Below are 18,842 nucleotides of genomic sequence, written 5' to 3' on the forward strand. Positions count from 1 at the left end.
GCGTCAGCACTACCTGACTACTCACTAAGTCACTATAGAACAGCGAGCATTGTGTTTCGCTAACCATACCAGTGTAGCCTCCACACTAGCAAACACATGTTTTTGGGAAAAACGCTGGTTGTCAGGTATTTCCGCCTTTCGGCGACGCCAGAGATCATTTGATACAGTTAGTGTCAACACTTTCTGTGTGCATCGTTTGCAGCATTAGTGCAGTTTGCAAAAGAGCTCTGACAATATTGTTGTATTTCGTAAGAAGTACAGTTGGAGTTTATAGACAAACGCACAACACTACGCTATGTAGAGGAAATATTAGCTTTCGTCAATATTAAAGAAAAAAAATTGCAAAAATGAAAAGCAGATGGCAAATTAACGATGTTTTCCTGCGCTTTTTCCCACCTTAGTATTCTTCAAATTTGGTGCTGTCGTGGTACCCGGAGTTAATACTGAGCACGGATTCAGGAGAAGTTGCCCTTAATTCGCCATCTAATTCGTGCAGACCAACGAGGCTATTTGGGGTGTGGTAGATGTGCTAGTGTGCGGTCTGCGATTCTTTCAAGCGCGACTTCTTTATTTCAGTAACTTCCTTTTTCTCGACTTAACGCTAAAATGCCGACACAAGGCACATTCCCGCGTCTCCCTTGTTGAAAAAGTCACCTCGTTGCAAAAGATCTGTCCTTTTGACATTGAACCAGTATAAAAAATACGGATTTTGTTGTCTGGGTAGGCTACTGGGTAGTCATTATTTCACGCTTGATGAAAACGTGAATCTTCCAGCAACTAATTTGTTGCTTTGAGGGATATTGCCTTAAAATTATGCACTATCATGCAGTAGCGTTGACAGGGGTGTCTAGGAAGGACATTTAAACCTGGACCCTGGATCACTTCAGGAGCATGTAACCTTTTTAAGAGACCCGGTACTTCAAGAAGCCACCTCGCATTCTTTAGATATAGTGCGTTTTTTGTTAGAAACGTATTAGTTTAGGGCTCGAAAGTTTTGAATAATTTCCCGGCAACAAAACTTCAACAATCGGAAAATTTCACTCTGCCAACCTCGGGAACCGGCCCTGCGTCAAAAACCTCTACAAGTATGCGAAACTACCAGGAATAATCTATCAAGGCATTGTCAGTCCGAGAATAAAGATTCAAAGCAAAACCAATACCAGAAGCCTATAGCATGATCAATTCAGAGCAGTGACGATCGGTGAGGGAAAGCAAGGAAAGCAGTGCTTACCTGAGCGAAAACTATGCAAAATATAATGACTGAATTCTAGGTTTAACTTCTTATTATTTTTATCAAGTCTATTTTAACTTGAAAATTACTGTGTTCGTGACTAGTATTACTCGTAACTCTTGTGAGTATCTAAGTCCTCACCAAACCGCATTTCTTGCCTATAAATGCCAATTAACGCAAACGCTTTTGTCAGAAACCATCACTGAAGCTCCAGGGAAATCAACTTTCAAAAGTGCTTACCTTACATTGAAAAACGCCTTCGTTTTATCCAATCCTCAATCGTTTTGCAAAACGACACCAGCTGCTTAGCCAATCAGATGTGTTATCTGGTGTTATGGTTAAACTTGCTTTCCCAGTGACGTCAATGCGTATCTCATAGCGGCTGTTTTTGGTTTCAGGCGAAAGGAATACAGCCTCTACGCATGAGTGATTTTCGGGCTTGTAACTATAGGCTACTGAGTACGCTGAAAATAAAGCTGGTTCTCTTACCAAAAAAAACATAGATTCTACAATAAGACATGCAATTCCAAAGGGTACATTAACCAACCAGTACTGAAACAGCACAAGTGTTTTTTAAATTCTTTGGGTCAATAGACTGACATCACAAGTTCAGAGCAAACATACTTGTGTTCTTCAAGAATGGACTAGCTTAATTTATAGGCTAATTATTTGCTCTTTACTAGTGCACCAGTCCAATGCATGTTGTAAATGCTTACAGATGACATTGACAATAAGTTTTTGTGCTCAGTCTAAAAAAGCAGCCAACATTCTAGACTAGTCCCAGTTTGATTGATTGATTGAATCTTTATCCTCGGGCTGGGAAAGTCCGAAGATTTTGTTTTGGAAATGCTCTCAGAGCGCACCAAATTGGAAGTGTTTTTCAAAATTTTCTGGGGGAGGCCCGCCAGACCCCCCGCTGGAAGTGTTGCCTTCGGCAACACGCCTTCGGGCTTCGCCCGACGGTTACGCCCCTCGTGCCTACTACCTTGCTGCAACATATTTCCAAGTTGCTTTCCCAATGGTTTAAGCCACCGAACGTCACTGATTCAGAGTATAAATTTTCACCGTTTAATGTTAGCGTAAAGGTCTGGAGCGCTTCAAACTTTTCAGGTTGTTAGTGCAGAATTGTTCCACCAAGTTTGACTTTTTGCTTGAACAACTCCACATCTGTGTAGAATGGTGAACTCATTAAACATGTCAAATAAGTCAATAAGCTACCACCCGAATTTTGCTAATGACTTCGAGCACAAAGAAACCGCCAGTGGTTAGAACAGGTAGCGCTGGTTTGGCTTTCGTGGTGTGCGCTTGAGAGCGGGCATCAAAGACATACGGCTATCTCTAACAATACATTATTATAGGCTCATTCGAATAATTGTGAATGACAAAAAGTAAAAATGAGGCAGAATACCCATCTGCATCACGCTTGTCATTAGCAGTTGGTTACGATTTTTTTCATCCGCAAAAGTGCGTGTCATCTCTCGGGCTGAAAAGCACTGTGGTAAAGTTTGAAAAAAGAAAGTGCAATGAGTTCATGTACATAATCTATCTATGACGTAACCATGCAGAAAACGTTGTAATTGGTTGTAGACGAGAAAGGATTTTCGTGTGTATACGTGTCGATGCAGGAAGAAGTAATACTTTATGTGGTGTACCCTATCTTCCTCTTAGGCATCTTGAAAGATAAAACTATTGGGAATTGCTTAAGTGACCTTTGACCAAGTGCACACAAATTGCTTCTTTTCATGCTTATAGAAAACAATGTCGGCAACTAGCTTTTCTTTTCATCCCAACCTCATAAGGTATATGTAATATGTTTAATGACATTGAAGTAATAGATTTTGTTAGGTGATCTTGCAACTTCCAAACCGGCTCTCTGTTTGTGAAGCAATTTGTCATCTAAACTTGTATGCAAAAGCCAACAATTTTTGCGTCTAATTGGTAAAGGGTTTCAAAATTTAACAGAAAGGTTGTCTCGGGCCAATGGTCACAAGCCATTAATTATGCAAGCAAAATTTTTGAAGTTTACGGAAGTGTGTTTGGGTTGGATCAAGTGGCGCTACAAATTGAAACAATTCTTACAAAATGTGGCCGACATGGCGCAAACATTGTTGGCTGAAGATAAAAGCCTGAATATAGAAAAAAAAATGTTTAAAAATAGCCTGTTCTTTGATCCTGACCGGCAAACAAGTTTTGCAAAACCTTCACCAGTTTATTTGCAAACTTTGTGTAGCCTAACTCGATTCTTCATTTGCACTGGAGGTGTGTTTAACTTCTTCTTAGTAAATCATGATATGATTTTCATGGTGTGTCCAAAGGGCTTTTAAGAAATCAACAAATAAGATATTGTGGTGTAAAGACAGCTTATATCTAAAGATTTTTGTCTGTCTTAGCCTCGATAAATACCGAACACTTTGAAAGAATGATTGAAAGAATGAACTAATGTCCAAAAAACTCTGTGCAGCTTCTTTTTAGACCCCTGGGTTGGCTTGAAGGGCCCGAGTCTCATGCATTCTAGCTATCAAATCCTCTCCTTGTTACTTTCTATCAACGTCTGCAGTCGTTGAACTAATGCGGAGAAGAGCGGGTTTTGAAGGCTCTGTTTTTTATCTATTTCATAATCACGTTTAATGCTTGAACCCATGGGCTGTATCCAACGAGGGGTGAGGGGGTGATCATCCCCCCACTTATTGGAGTGGTTTGGAATGACTAAGACGATTTCAGCCCACTCTCTAAAAATCACCCCCCGAATTTTAAACGCGGATAGAGCCCCTGTAGAACCCTTTTTGAACCAAAAATGTAAAGAATTTCTTCGTTGAGCAAGGGCGTTGTCTCAGAACGACGAAGCGTCAAGAAAGGCGACGTAAGTATGCAAAATCAACCGAGACAGCTCTGCGCGTGAGATTGACGTCACTACAGCTAATTCTCAAGCAGATTATGAGGTCTACGAATTTGATGGAATGCTCGCTTCAAGTTATATTTGGGCTCAAATTAGAGAAAACGTTTTGATAACTTTTTGTACGTTTTTGTGCTGGTAAATAATTGCGGGCATTCTTGATTATTGAGAAACTATTCGATCAAATTAGCGTAGACTGATATTTTGTTGTCAACATTGATATAATCCATGCTTGTTGTTTGAAACAAACTTTCTGTGATTATATCTTTATAAGGTAAACGGCAAGATTAAAGTACTTCTACAATACCGCACATAAACAAACGCTTTTTTAACAAAAATTCAAAGTTACTTTGAAAATTGCGTTATTTTCTTCATCAAGGTAAAACTACGTTAACCACCATTATAGAAGTGTTGTTACGTGAAGAGATCAGTTACTGTTCATAAGCCACATTAATCTATTTGAGAATATTTTTAGACCCACAGGCAGGAATAAAGCTGACAGGGGCCCTGAACTTAATCTCCTATCTACTTGACAAACTAAATGCTAAACTAGGCTTCAGTTTTCCTTTCTTTTGTGTCGTACGCACAGCATTTTCATACAAACATATGTGTCTTGTGAGTTTATCTTAGATATTCTTTGTCTTGCTGTTTAAAACTTGGAGTAGCCTACATTTTCGCTTGCCCTATTGCTCACAAGTGACCAGGGATAATTTTCAAGTCCAAATTTAACTACACATTAAACTAAATTTAAAATATTTATTTATTTTTACTTAAGTTCAGCACGTAACTGGTTTAACACCTTTTAACTTTACAGTTTTCTCGTTACAACGATTGTGTCAACTCAACCTTACAGTAAAAGGTAGGCTACTCACTTAACTTGTAATTTTGTGCTTTTAGCCATTGATTTTCAGAACATATAGACGAGTCGATATACGGAAAAAAGGCACCGAACCCCAAAAAAATTGATACAAAAGGTTTTTCAACGGATTCTGTTACCAATGGGCATACTAAATAACATACTAAAAGTCTACCAAAATCGGACCCCCAGAAAGGGGTCATTTTCAAGGAAACATGCGGCATATTTCTAAATAATTTTGCGTATTTGGTAGATGGTGGTATTCAAGTTGTTATTGTTCTTGTGTTTGTGACATCATAATCACATGAATGCGTGCATAGTCGCATCACAATGCAAGCGAAGTTATCGTTGTTAAAGTCAAAAAGATTTATTCAGGCAAAGTCACTCAGGGCTGCCAGAGCTTGTTTTTTTAATGCACTTCTGTGGTTTTATTTTTGAGTCTGCGGTTTTTGAACCATAATTTATAGGCTTTCATTTTGCTATTTTTAGGATATTTTAAGTGCTAAAACGCTAATAGTGTTAAGAAAGTTAGTTATGAAAAAAGCAACATTTTTTCGCGCCATCGACGCGATATTTGCTGCATAGTTTTATTTTGACCCTCCTTTGCAAGAGTTTTGCCAGGCGTGCTATTTTCCCGCCGACTTTGGCTAGTTTGGCGTTTTTTGTACACAATCAAGCGGTATTTTCGGTGTTTTTAAAAGCTGGGGCTTTTTGTTTGGATCTGGAGTTTTTGTGGAGCCATGAAGTTCTTCAGAAAATCTCACTGGCAGCCCTGAACTGGATGAAAAGCAGAGAGCCCTTTGGACCATGTCCAGGTCCATAACATCAATGTACAACATCGCTATGCAGGAGTTTACAAACTTGTCATTCACGACATCTGAACAGCACAAGGATTCAACAAAGGCAAGGATGAAAAGAGACGCTGCTGACCTGGAGAAGATCAGTTCAAAACTTGTCGTATGTTCACCTTTTTTGCAAGATGCTTCGTTAAGAAACGTTGTCACTGGTGTTGTAGCCGATGATAGTGTGAACGTGCACGAATATAAGACTGTTAGACAAAAAATCTTACAAAAAATGACAGGACAACCTGCATTCGCATACTCATTCAGTAGAAAGGATAAAGCCAGGACCCTTGGGCAAAAATCTGCTATCAAGGTCGCTCCTGATCGAACCATTGATACTGCACTTCTTTTTCAACGCTTCATTGTGGTCTCCCAAGCTGGACATCTATCACTGGAGGAAGTTATGTATTACGAGTTTAGTCCTTTCCCTCCTGCTCTCTTTGAATCGAGACATGTATTTCGAAAGCTGATAAGCCACAGTTAGCACACGCGATCTGTGATCACGCAAGTAATGCAATCCTACATTCTGTGCCAAAAACGGAGTGCCACGTACTTGATGGTGGTTCACTCCTTCACCGCATACCATGGCAGCGTGGACAAAGCTATGGTGAAATAGCACGGTTATATGCTAATTTCCCCATCCGGTAATATGGATCCGGTACGACCATTGTGTTTGACGGCTATGAAGAAGGGCCGACCATTAAAGACAACATGCATCAAAGAAGAGGACGTAATCTTCATCCCGTTGTCAACTTTACAGCTGAGACTATGTTCGCAGGCAAGAAGGAGGAGTTCCTTTCACAAGATGCCAATAAACAAAATTTGATTTGGATGATAAGTGGTAAACTTCGGGAACAAAATTGCACCGTGGTAAATGCATCTGGGGATGCTGATGTAGAAATTGTGAAGGCCGCAGTGGAGACATCTCTTCTCCAGACAACAACGCTGATTGGAGAGGATACCGATCTCCTTGTGTTAATTGTTTACTATGCACAAGAAGATAGTAAGGCCCTTTATTTCAGGTCAGACAAGTCCAAAGCTGATGGCAGTACCAAAGTATACAACATCAACCGTTTGAAAAAAATCATTGGACATGACATTTGTTTTGAGTTGATATTTATCCATGCCATGACTGGTTGTGACACCACGTCTCGGATATTCAGTGTTGGTAAGAAGACTGCTTTTCAGAAACTTGTGCATGGAGCTCCTGTTCTTCGGTCTTGTGCTAAAGCATTCACTGCCCCAAACCAGACCACAAAGATAATCGATGACTTTGAGTGCCAAGTAATGGCTGTCTTCTTTGATGGCCAGAGCACAGATTCCCTTGCGACAATGCGATACAACACCTTCAGCAAGAAAGTTGTCTCTGCTTCATCATTTGTAACGCCCGAGCGTCTGCCACCAACTGAATCTGCTACCCAATTTCACTGTCGTCGAGTTTACTACCAGATAATGGTCTGGATGGGAAAAGCAGTGAGTATGGATGTCATGAATTGGGGGTGGAACCTGCAAAAGAATCGGCTCATCCCACTTATGTCAAAAATGAACGCTGCTCCAGGCAGTCTCTTGAAGGTCATTCATTGCAACTGCTCCACTGCATGTAAGACACTCCGCTGCTCCTGTAGAGGATACGGACTACCATGTACCGCTGCATGTGGACCATGCCAACTGCAAGAATGTGACAATCCACATAACAAGTTTCTTCTAGACGAGTCGGAAGATGATGAATAGAGACAGCCGTAGGCAATAAGACAACAAACGGGCTGATCACCCAGGTTTAAGATTTACCTACCTTTGTAGCCTACTGTTGTAATTCCGATGATTTTTTGAATGTGTCTGTGTCCAGACTTTAATGGTACGCCATTTTTTAGAACAGATTAATCTTCTGTATTCATCTACTGTAGGAGGCCAAGTATGAGCCTCCTGTTGGTTGCAGTTTTTCTTAGATGCTTGTGTTGATAGTACCTGTTATGCCGCATGTAATATGCTGTTATGATAATTCCATCTTATTAGGGGAGATTGGGGATACTATGGACGGATTTTCGAGTGTTTTGTTTTCGAAAAAATGTTTTATTTTAAAGTTTACTGGAAACCGTTTTGCACCAATACATATGGAATTTATTCAGATGAAAAGTGAGGAGTTGTCTCTGAAAATTTTACCACTATTCGGCTTATCAAGCTGCCAAAAGTATAGAAACTGAAATGTTGGAAAACCACTTTTCTCAAGCTCGTGTTACATAATGGAAGTCAAGATGATTTTGTTTGCGGTTTATCTCAAGCCTCAAGTGAATTTGCTAATATCGTGCTCTGCTCCGTCTGATGTTGGCCTATCGCTGCGTCCGAAATGTCCCCGGGCTCCCCCAGGTCGTATATTATATACAAATCATACGTATCTCAGCAGATAATCAACCTATCGTAATTTAACCTATTTAATTCGATTCATTGACCCCGAAAACCTAGGGATAGACACCTAAACCGCCTTTCTAGCTTGAATAGCAATTGAGATATAGGCAATATAACATCCCGGCGGCCATCTTGGACGCCATCTTGAAAATGACCCCTTTCTGGAGGTCCGATTTTGGTAGACTTTTAGTATGTTATTTAGTAGGCCCATAGGTAACAGAATCCGTTGAAAAACCTTTTGTATCAATTTTTTTGGGGTTCAACCTTATATTGACTCGTCTAGTAGCCTAAGTATATTTAAGATCAAATGACAGCCACAGGTGCATATTTTGCCTCGGTCACTGTATGAATAAAAATTTGAGATCTTTTTTATGAATCAGTCAGACACCCAAACACGGCAGTAGCGCATCTGAAAATTGTTTGCAAGTTCTAAAATTTTTAAAATTCAAACAAGAACTGTAGGCTACCTTGAATTTTCGTAGTTCAAGCAGAAAATCAATATTTGCTTTCTTTTTAAATTGCCCACATTTATATTCCCAATACTTTTCCCAAACTAAAATTTAAATTGAAAGTTTGCAGTCAGCAGTGGCGGTGGCATGACTAGCCATAGGAGAAAGTTATGTCGAAAAAAGCCAGTCTGCAATGTGGGCGTTATGTCGGAATAAGTGAAACAAAACTATTCCAAGCATTTCGGGATTCCCCGCCATAACCACAAAACCTTTGACGCTTTTAAAAACACTATGATGTCATTAAGCACGACACAAGGCTCTGAGCTGCAATGTACATTAAGATTCTTTGAACAGTAATGGCTGCAGACACTGTACCGGCCGAAATGTGACAGTATGACCTCAAAACAAACATACAAAATGCTTCCAGAATTCTTCAAACAATTTGCAAGACCTCAGTTTTGTTTTGCAGATCGGTGGCTAGACATACAAGCAGTAACAAAATCCTTTGCAAGTTTCGTAGACCAAGTATGCACAAATTCTACTTGAAGACGAATGTGTATTTTGTTTGTGTTTTTTTTTTTTTTGGTGAAATACTTATTTTAGTTTTATCCGCTACAAGTTTTGAATTCTGAAATGACTTTTTTTCATCCAATAAAATAAAAAATATAGAAAAAATAAAGCCATTCTTTTTCTCATACGAAAATAGACTGTTTCAACTAATTGTTTGCAATTTCTGTGAGCGTAACGCTGTGCATTCAGCAAGCACTAAAAGAGGAACAGCTTCATTTTTTTGAAGCTTTTTTTCATTGTTTTAAGCACCAATAGCACAACATTCAGCCATGACTGTGAATTTAAGGAATTCAAAAGCCTTGCTAATGTTTAAAGATAGATATTCGGATAACTCTCAGACTAACCAGTCATCTTTACATTGATTCAACGTCTTTGATACACTGATTCAACGTCTGGGCTTCACTGTGACTGATATTGAGTGACATGTTATCGATCCGTTGCATAAACAGCCAAACAAGCAAACTAAAGTAAAAACTTGAAGACCGTATATATAGAACACTGTAAGGTTCACCTTGCTAAAAATTAAATTAATGATTGTATGTTAGATAAGCTGGGAACACTGCCCGCGTTTGACAGATTCTGCAGGTGGCCGTGTCAGTTCTAAAAACAATAAAACATCTAAAATTTTACTTATAATGTTTGAAAACTGCCAGATTTCAAAACTCGCATTTTTTATCCCCGCAGCATAGAAAGTCAACCGACCAGGGAGGTTAAAATAGAATAAACTGGATAAAACTTTTTTAACAAAAAATTTTGATTTTTTTGCTTTATTTACATAACTAACCCTAAAGATTCAACATTAACGAACCCCCTGTGAACAGGTTTCGCACCCTTACTGGTGAAGAAAGTCTACTCTACACGTTTACGTCCGAATAAAGAAAATCAAGAAAAATTACGAGGCAAAGGTCCTATACTTGATTCCGAGCTTTGAGAGGTGAGAAGATAAGATTCCCACTACACTAAGTCTTTGGCACTAACGAGGTTCTCTTGGCAACACTTTGTTTAGCAACTGCATCCACCGAGTTTATTATAACCTGGGTACAGATGAGCGGTGTTTTCAACAACCACCTTATGACAGGAGTTAAACCAGGGAAGCATAAAGCGAGTGCCTAATCCGCTGCGCCATCTCACCTCACAATCAGATCAATTTGAAAAAACGCCTCACTTTACAAATGGTTTTAGTTTATCCTTTGGCACAAGTCTTTAGTTACACTACGAACCAAAGCCACAGTTTAGTTCCACTTGCTTCACCTGCTTCAAATCATTATAAGAAATATGTAGAAATAGTGGGGTAAGCAATAAGAAATCCACTAAGAACAATAAGTGGCAGTTTTTAAAAGAAAATTATTAGTTTGGTGTTGTGAATGTACTACTTTAAGGCTTAGTCTCAAATAAGGTGATACAGAATGCACTAGCATCTAAAACGGATTAGACAAAAGTATGCAATATTTTGCCTGCTTATTTTTGAATAACAATAGCCAACAGTGCTGGAGAAAATCTTTGCATAAAAATAGCAAACACTTCTATGCAAAGCATGACAACATCCAGGCAAGGGCCGAACTCAATTTTACGACACTTGGGGAACTAGTTCAAAACCGCGACTTATGGAAACAGATAACCAATGTGGATGAGCAATCTGCTTCAAGCGGAAATGGTGATTAAATACTAGCAAACATTTACAGGATAACAACACGTGTCTAGATAACTTATTGTTTCTGCTTATTGGACTCACCATTACTTTTACCTACAGACTTATATTACGATCTACCTAGATTTACTTGGTTTCCTAAACTGCAATGGACTGAAAAAGAAGATGCAAGTTTAATATGTCATGTTCCGTGTGAAAGAATAGCCATGTCATTGCTGGCATTGGGGTCACACGGAAGCAACTTGTTAGGCTAATTTAAAAATGGTCATAAGTGTAACGACTTTTTTACCGACACTCTGTTCTGTTTGTTGCAAACTTTTTTAATAGGTCGCTTTTGCAGTAGGTCTCACCTCCTTTGATATATTTTGAGGAGGAAAAGTCAGACTTAGCGATGAACCCAGAAGATAGGCCTAGTATATTGGGCAAAGAGGCAAACATCACAACAAGGAATCATTGGCCAGATGTTGGGTGGAAATGTTGTTCTTTTGATGCCGAATGTGAAAAACGCTAAATCAGACTGTTATTGAAGAATTAACAGTCTGACTAAAATCTTTGAAATCAAATTTTCTTTGTTTTTTAACATGTGAGGATATTAAAACCTATTGTGCCATCTGGGGAAAAGAGTAAAAAAAACGTAAGAATCTAATTTTTAGAAAAATTTATTTAAACGTTCGCCCAAAGTTAGAAAAATGTGACAAGGTAGCCATGGCCTACATTATTTTAATTTTTTCAGGGTGGAATGCAATTACCTGTGAAACATGATTATGTTAACCTGGCCTGTTGTTTGTTTCTGGCTACAATACACCTATTGAAAAACATTACTTCAATGTTAACCGCCCCTTAAATAAAATTTAACACTTTTCCAAACATGGGGCCCCCTGTGAGAGCCAGTCTTTACGATATATCGACTTTCAGAGAAGCAATTTTAGTGCATCAGCGATTCGACTTTGATGTAGAATAATACAATTAGTTATGGCTGAGTAACTTTAAATGTTTCTTGAGTAGTTTAGAAATTTGTCAAAAAAATTTGGAAACCTCAGTACAAATAAAATGAAACTCACTCATCGATGAAGTTTGCGGTGGCTGTAAACAGTTTAAAAGTTCGGCGTTAAAAAAGAATTGATAGTGAGTGAGTAGTTGATCGCTGTCGGTACACTTGTGTGTGAACGGATACCAAGCCGACAGGTCCATAAATGGTGAATTCTTCAGTGTCTTTTAATTAAATCGTTGTCTGAAAACCAAGACTCTTTCTCAGCCGCGTAACTGCATCTTTCCACAAGAGTTGAAAAAAAGGTTTGAAGGTAGACTACTAATGCTTATGTAAAGTCTGGTTTGTTGCGTTTTCCTTTTCGAAAGATTTAGTCAATTTGCATTTCATCGATGCCGTGTTCACAGCAGAAGTTCAGGCTAGATGGATTTGTTAAATAAACATAAAATATAGTCAGTTGTGCCGCAAGATATGGAGATAATTTGCAAAATATGCATCGTATTTTTGAGTCAGCTTAGATTGCACAGTTTAAAAGCTTAACAAGACGCAGGCAAACCTTTTTTTTGCAACTTTTGACTTGCGTAATTATCTGAATTGGTTAAGTCTGTTCAATAACGTTTTGTTAATTTAAATAAGGAAATGTTAATGATGAACTAAATGCTGAACAAAACTTGAGTTTCTTATCATTAATTTACAAATGTGAATCTACTCTGTTAATGTTAATATTTGAAGGCCGACTTGCAGCCTTCATTTTACAATTCACACTTAATACCGAAATAGTCAGTTTCCGCTCTCGTATCCGCTTATTTACCGGTGTGATATCTAAAGGACTCCTGCAGCTGTTGTCTTTTGTGACGTGTTATCAAAGACTTAAGTTTTCCTCACACAAGAAAATAACCAGCTTCGTAATAGGCAAGTGCTGCTTGACGCTGATTTTACTTCTACGAATCTAGTTTCAGCCTTCAGTTCAAAATTTTCAGTTCTTTATGAAGTTAGGTTCTTCATGTTCAAAGCAGACAACTTAGTTTTTTGTCCGTTTATCAACCTATGGCTTCTTGAAGCAAACTGGCTTCGAGAGAAGTCGAGTTTCAGGTTCGGAACAATTCCTGTTGAATTCGTGTCCAACCGTCTATTAACGATAAAAAATTAGTTTGCTCGTAGAAGATTTGTTTGGAAAGCACTTAGTTTTGTCCTGAAACGATTTTCAAAAAGAATTTCTTTAATTAAACAAAACTTATTGAGATTGTTAGATTTTCTTTCTGTGAAAATTAAAAATATCAACTAAAAAAATTCAGTTTATCTGAAAATGGCTTTTATGCCAAAAATGTTATGCTAATTGATGGCATTTTAACGTATCTTTATCAATTGACACTTTATGGATGGATTGGATACTCTGTAGATAAACTACTTATGTAACCAGTTTATAGAATGAAAAGGTAAAACAAATATTACTGGGCTTCATCAATTCATTACATATTAGAATTTTGAATACGGCCATTGTATTATTATCAGCTTCCTACAAGAAAGGGCTATTATCATAAATTCTCTTCAAAGGCGACGGATGAAGGCATGCATTGTCTGCCGATTTGCTGTTGTAGCAGTAGCCCAAAACCGCATGAAGCATTTTGAAGGTTGAGTTTCTAAAGCACTTTTGACAAGTTTTGCTTAAAGAATGCAGGGAAACGTGCCGATGAGGAGATAATCACAGCATCTACAGTGTTAAAACCAAGCCAATAAATAGTTTCTTTGTGAAGCATACAGAAGAACTCAACCTTGAAATTAATAGTCAGGGAGTCTATTTGACTTACTGTAGACGAAATATAACTTCTTTCAAGAAATTACTTTAACTTTTCAATAAATATCTAACTTTAACTCAATGGAGTAAAAGCATTTTGTTAGGGGCTGTCTCATAGTTTAAACAAAACCTGTTCGTTCGTTTTATCTTTAGAGTGGCAAAATAATAGGCTACAGCAGTTGTTTTCCATCTGCACAAACATGACAGAATGCCAATGAAAAACAGACCTGTTCAGTTCAGTGTGTTTTTATTTGAGACTATTATTGCAAAACGATACATAGCAGCCCAGACAAGCACTTTATTCGGTCCAAATCTGGTAGAGATCCGGTCAGATCCGTACCTGATCTGGTAAAGATCTAGACCAGATAAAATGCTTGTCTGGGTGGGGTCTAGAAAATGGTAGAAGCGATAAAACGCGAATATGAATGACCGTACAGGAAGAAGTAACACTTTAATGACGAAATGAGACAAGTAAAGAAAACATTTACCTGCAATATCTGCTAAATTGCAAAACAATTTGTCGATATTGGTCTATTATTTTTTATAAATTAAATTAACCTCATATCTCGAATTTATCAAATTATAAGCGCTAATACTAAAGACGCTAATAAATCTTTGTTACCTTGACCTTATTGAAATTCCACATGTTCCAAACAATTGAAAGCTCTTATTCACGAAACATTTGCAAGGCTGAAAAAATAGCCGAGAAAGGTGAAAAGTATTTTGACTCCATCAGCAGGAAGCTAAATACAAAGGCTAATCAAGGGAAAGTGATAAGTAGCCTATAGCACCCGTGCGCAAATACCTTAATTAAGTTTACTTTATTTTAATTGTTTGTTTTGCTTTATTTGATGATAAATATTTCGTTTTCTGTGTAATCTGATGATACAAAAGAAGTTTAGTCAGGCACAAAAACCAGGAAATAAGAGCTATCAAGAAAAGTAACAGGTTTATTAATAATAGGTTTCCTTTTTCTGGTCACCCATTGGGGTCACCTTGCATAGCTTGTGACACTTTACCAATTTGGTTTTAACTTCTTGTGGAATGTGAAAGTAAAAGCGTTTTTATCAATTCCTAATTCCCAAATACAAATACTTATGACTAGGGCCCGCAAAAGTCAATAAAAACAAATTTTTTAAGGACTTCGTTTATTCACGAATCAAAGAATAAAGTTGTTTTCAGCACCTACAGGACTGGTTCTAAGAAGTTTGTAGGTCAAAATCAAGTCAAAATTGACAATAAAGTCAAAATTTTCAATTAAGTCAAAATTTATCAAATTATGATATTTAACAAACTTTTTGTGTTTTTTGAAAGTAATAATTGTCAAAATCTTCGTGGAAGCATTGTAAATCAGGAACTGCGACACAATTAAACCATATCAACCCATAAATGCAGGAAATATGTCACAATGCCCACTTAGATTAGCAGTAACACTTATGGCAAATTGTCCCTTGTTTATATTGTTACGCATTTAAATAATTTTCATAAAACACTTCCTCTTCACAAACGTGGTCTTTTCGAATATCAACAGTTTGGATTTTAGGAATAGCCAACTGACATTCTATAATACAAAAATGCCTAAGCAAGCTAAATCGTCTTCACTAAAAGTTAGACAGATTTGTCGAGATTTTTCTATCGCCAAAAAACATGACGTGGGCTACTTTTTATAATCCATAAAACACCTTGACTTTTCAACAAAATATTACGTTTGGGTCTGAAATCGACAAAATATTATGTTTGGGTCTGAAATCGACAAAGTATTATGTTTGAGTAACTGGTATCAATTCAAGTAAGAACTGTGACCTCTATAAATAAGCAATTTCGTTAGGTCGAAATAAAGTCAAAATTTGATAAAAATTTAGGTCAAAATAAAATGGCCCTACTTACAATATGACACTTTGCCAATTTGGTTCTAATTTCTAGTGGAAAGTTGAGGTAAAAGTGCTTTTATCAATTTCCAAATACGCGCACAATAAGAAATTCACTTTGTGTGTCTAATATGCAACAACAAAAGCAATTTGACCTCTCGAAAACATGACATTGTATTTATGATTGCGTCTCTCTGTCCCTAAACCCTTGTTTTATGTCACCTTGTAGTAGGGGGTACGAATACCCTACAATTAGCCTACAACAAACGCGTTAGCAAGCCTCGACAAATAAAACCGAATCACATTTGTGTTTTTGTGCGTATGAAGCGGTAGCCATCACATTAGTTCATTCAGGAACTGGTAGAACAATAATGAATGATCTGTTGTACGATTTAGGTTGTCTGGTCCACATATACAAGTTGGCGGTAGCGTTGACAGGGGTTCAGGGAGTGCTTTTTGGACAAAGCTCCAGGATAATTTTAATGGCCTAGAAGCATTCTAGAGAGAGAAAAACAAAGAAAACACGCATATTTTTGGAGCCTTATTGTTTTTTGAAAGTGTTTTGTTTGAGGGCCCGAGATTTTGTTATTACCGGGCCCATATTATTCTCTGAACGGCCATGCCAGATGGTAATTCGGCAAAAGCCCGCTGTAAATGTATTTATGCTGTTAGATATTTGTTTGATGATATATTTTATAAGTGAAAGGTGTGATGAAAAAAATATAAACTGACCATTTAATGCTAATTACAGTACTGACCAAGTATCCAGAAGCATGAGAAATGCCAGGTGTGCCAATTGCCGCGGATTGTGTTTCTTCATGCACGATCAATCTTTGCCTTATAGGTTCATAAAATCCTTTAAAATTATATATAAAATGCCACCAAAACCCACAACAATACAGTATAGTATAGCACAGCCATTATACCCCACTAACCACCCACGAGCTTGTGTGTGCCTGATGACAGGGTATCCCATATCTAGCTATTTTGAATATGATCGTTATGTGAGTTTACACCTGTGGCTTATTCTTGTTTAAACAACTGGAAAATTGCCAAGAAACATATCCTTTGAATAAGAAATGTTAATCTGTAGATTATGTGGGTAACTTATCCACCTATTTGCTTTCGTTGATGCTGAATTAAGCCCTCACAGATAGTCACACTTTTAAGAGGAGGATAGTAACAGAGCTCCTTTTAAATTGTAGGTTGCAAGTTGCAATATCCGTTTGTTTTTGGATAACCGTTCATAGAGCAATGTGTAAGTTTAACTCACTTTTGTGTTGCCAGGAAAGTAAGTTTTTTCTTGTATCCAGGCTTAAGCCCGATGGTTACATATTTAGATTTAGTGAACGGAAAGGCAAGGGAGCCTATCTTTATCCACTTTCAAATGTCTTGTCAAAAAGACAATTGCATGCTCTTGAGCGGTGTCGAACCGGCGCCCCTTAGAGTGTTCTACCAGGCAGTGCCGGTCTTATTGTATTTCGGGCCCTGGCGACACTCAGCGGTGGGGTCTGGGCGTCCTCCCCCAGAAAAATTTGAAAAATTACTTTGAATTTGGTGCATTCTGAGAGCGTGTTCAACAAAAAATTGGGTATAAATATTACTGTAAAATGGTGCTGTCCGATGGCATAGCAATTGAATCGAATTTTTTCCATTGGAAATGACAAAAAATACTGTATTTTCATAGTAAATTGCGGACCCCCTAATTTGCAAGCCCTGTGCGATCGCACGGTTTGCACACCCCAAAGACCGGCACTGCACCAGGGCTCTTATCACTCGGCTATGCCACTTGACAGGGGTAAAAGAAAGAACAACTACATTCTAGAAACTGCATTCATAAAATCACTTTTATTTCGATAATGATTAGCTGAAACAATGACAAGCTTTTGGTTGGAGAACTCCAAAGATTGAAAACGCTGACGTTGTAAAGACGAATTAAAAAAAAATGACATAATGTCATCAAAAATTTTATTTTCGGCGTTTATTAGCTCATGTTATATTTTCACTGTACAAAATTAACTTTCTTTTTTGATTGTTTGCACCAGGCGAATAACGTTCCACTCAGGCGCGGATTTAGGAGTTTTTTTCGGGGGGGGCCAGAAAATTTGAAAATCAATTAAAAAGAAAGAAAAAGATAGAACACATATGAACAATGATACTACGACATATAGCCTAGATATGATATAAAATAGACATTAAAACAGCCATTTTCATCAATTGTGAATGTTTAAAAAATAAATTTTGCTTCAATAAAAATTGCTAAGCATGCAAAGTAAACTTGAAATCTGGTTTAAAACCCTGCATGCCTATCCATGACCAATTGGATATAAGTTATTTTATGTTTGCAGGCATATACGGTAATTGATTGAAATTATAATGAAGACTAAAAACTAGAAAACAGCCATTCCAGTGGCGTAGCCAGAAATTTTGAAAGGGTTTTTTTTTTTTGACGTCAGGCTGGCGAAGCCACCGGAGTGTTCGCTTAAGACGACACCCAGCAGCGGGGGGTTTGGGGGCCTCCCCCAGAAAATTTTGAAAATTTACTTTGAATTTGGTGCATTCTGAGAGCATATTCAACAAAAATGTGGGTATGAAAATTCCTATAAAATGGTGCTGTCAGGTGGCATAGCAAAAAGATGAGATCATGTTTTCTTCAGCATTTTTCGGAAATAAAGCTAAGTCTCTATGTTTTCTTGTTGCTAATTCCTGGCTGAGATATTTGAATATTTGGTATTGGCAAAACTCGCTCTTTTAATGCAGTTTCGTTTAAAGTTAAGTAAACTTTGTTTTAGAGACATAAAGAGACTGAAAGCATCATTCTCAATATCGTGACGTCACATGCGTGCCAAGGGGGAGGGTTGTAACCCCCAAACCCCCCTGGCTACGCCACTGAGCCATTCAATGTTTCAGATTGTTTCAACTGACGCCATTTGGTTCAGCGTTGGTTTCAGCCCCAACAAATGTTGCTATTAAAGTGTATTTGAAGTTGTATGAAAGAAAATAACGGAGTCTGATCGATGGGTAATTTCAACCATAACAACAAAAATCTATTCCCCCCCCCCCCCGGGATAAGTTAAGTCCGCCGTGGGACTAACATCAGCTGTATAGAAGCATATCAAACCATTTGATGCGGAAACATACAATTTCAACAATTCCTCACAAAATTTTTCGGGAGGGGCCCGGGCCCCCTGGGCCCCCCCCCATAAATCCGCGCCTGGTTCCACTGTATGTTAAAATAACTTCTATGAAACATTCTTTCAAACTCGCAAAACTTCAGGTATTCAGTTTCAGACAACCTT

The sequence above is a fragment of the Aplidium turbinatum genome, chromosome 3 (genome assembly GCF_918807975.1).
Source record: "Aplidium turbinatum chromosome 3, kaAplTurb1.1, whole genome shotgun sequence".
NCBI lineage: Eukaryota > Metazoa > Chordata > Ascidiacea > Aplousobranchia > Polyclinidae > Aplidium > Aplidium turbinatum.